Genomic DNA, 2,305 nt, shown 5'->3' with positions numbered 1-2,305 from the left:
TTGGCAACGATTCCCGAGATTGAGGATTTAAAGTCGGAACAAAGAGAAAGTTTGGTGAATTTTATCAAGGGGAAAGACGTTATTGCCCTTCTTCCTACGGGATTTGGCGCATTACATACGTCACGACCAAATAGCAGCGATTGATTAAATAAAAAAGTAAAGTACCCGCCTACTGTCAAGCGAACAGACGGTTTCCACGAATTGAAAGTGGCTGATGAATCAGACTAACCTTCACTAGAAGGTTGGGTGATTTTAGCCCTGGAATTGGCCATCTCTCCTGAACAAAGGGTAAAAGGTAGCATGACATCACAAGGGGGAACACGGGATTTTCAGTTTTGGAGATGTAGACAGACAGAAAGAAAAAAACTTTGAATAGTGCTTAGTATTCAAAGTACCCAACTATTGTATGTTGAACATTTACATACTGCTACGACTCAAAACCCTCTATACTCTTTTGTTTATGAAGTCATTACTGTAAACGATCATATTCCAGTGATGCATATTCCTCCAAACGGTGTTATAAAAGAATGCAAAACAAAGAGATCTGTGATAGCACCATTTTTAGACAAACATAAGAAAATCCTCCAAATAAATCCAGTTATTGTCTGGGTCTGCTTCGCTCCCTGACCTCCTCCACCCACACACAGTCAGAAACATGCTAATGAGCACAACTGATGGAGCAGACAAAACAACACCAATAACACCGGCTTTCAGACACATGCGTCAGACGGGCAGGGGAAACACAGAGATTTTAGGACATTATGGGTAAACATTTGAATTTTGGTATAGATCATTAGCCTATGACATATAATTCATTACAGTTAGTGCTTATCCTAGTTAAAGGCACTGAACCTGGAACTTTTTTCTTCTATGTATTTGAGCAAAATGTGTCTTGCCCCAGTACAGATAAAGTGTATAAGCACCTCAAGTGGCAGAAGCTAAGACCGCTGTGTACTGCCTGCGTCAAGAATAAATAAATGCACTGTTAGCATGCTAGTTGTTGCAAACAATCGTGACAGCAAAACTGATCTGGCCTCTAGGAGACGCGAAAAATCAGCTATAGCATCGTTATCACCATTTTATTATCTTATTAGGTCTAGGTCTAGTCCTGGTCTAGTGCTGCTGGTATTTGGAAACTCTTGTGATTCCTCGAGAAGCAGTGATCCAGTAGACACTAAAATCCAAAAATTTTGTATATTGGGACATTGGGACATTGCATGAAATCAGACAAATCAAAGTATCTACCGTCGGAACTTTCAATGAACAAAACTCCAGAGGGCACAATTACTCCACCTGCTGGTGTACTGAGAAGTGAAAAAGCGCTGAGAAAATAAAAATTGTTGTTCATTAGGTCTGTGCAAAAATATCAATATATCATAATTTTAATATGATGATACAATATTGATATCGTGGGCTGCTTATCGATATATCGCCAAGAGTATTTTTTGGTATATTTTACTAGATTGTTGTGTTGCAGCGCTACAGTTTTGCTGCTTGTTTGGAAGGAAACTCGTTTATGCAACAAATTTGGCATTTTCACTGTTCTGATGATTAAAATGGGTGTGTTTCATATGAACTTTGCACAAGAAGTAGTTTAGCAAAGACTTATAGCATCACAGTCATGATTTAGCCTTTATGTTTTATTGAACCATGGAATCAATTTGAAATATATTGCATCGAATCAAAAGCTCAAAGTATTGTATTGTGGCCTATGTATCGAGGTATGTATCATATCAGCAACTCCTTAATGATACCCAACCCTATTGTTCATTATGTGTAATGTGTGGGTATTAATAGACTAAAGCAGGTACCAGGCCGTGAGTCGTTTGGTACCGGGCCGCCAAATCGCAAACCCTCCCTCCCATACGCCGCGTGGATTGTCCCCCGTCCCCCATCCCTTATGCCACATGGACCATCCCCCGTCTCGTACGCCGTGCAGACCATCCCTCCTCCTGTACGTTGCACAGGTTCGCCACTAAACCATAACAAAGCCAGGTCTAAACCAGGACTAAGCTAGATCTAATCCAGGACTAAACCAGGTCTAAACCAAGTCTAAAAACAGGTCTAAAACAGGTCTAAACAGGTCTAAAACCAGGACAAAAACAGGACTAACACAGGATTTATCCAGGAATTAACCATGCCACCGGACCACGCACCGCATGGACGAAGTTCATATGTTTCCACATGATGACATAAATGTGTGAAGTGAGGGACATGGGACTAAATATATGCAGGATTGTTCCCTTAAACATGAATGAAATAAAACACAACTCCAGGTAAGTTTATAATGTGGGCAAATTTATGA

The sequence above is a fragment of the Boleophthalmus pectinirostris genome, unplaced genomic scaffold (assembly GCF_026225935.1).
Source record: "Boleophthalmus pectinirostris isolate CB_2022bp ecotype Guang Dong unplaced genomic scaffold, ASM2622593v1 HiC_scaffold_21, whole genome shotgun sequence".
Taxonomy (NCBI): domain Eukaryota; kingdom Metazoa; phylum Chordata; class Actinopteri; order Gobiiformes; family Gobiidae; genus Boleophthalmus; species Boleophthalmus pectinirostris.
This window is presented reverse-complemented; position numbering follows the sequence as displayed.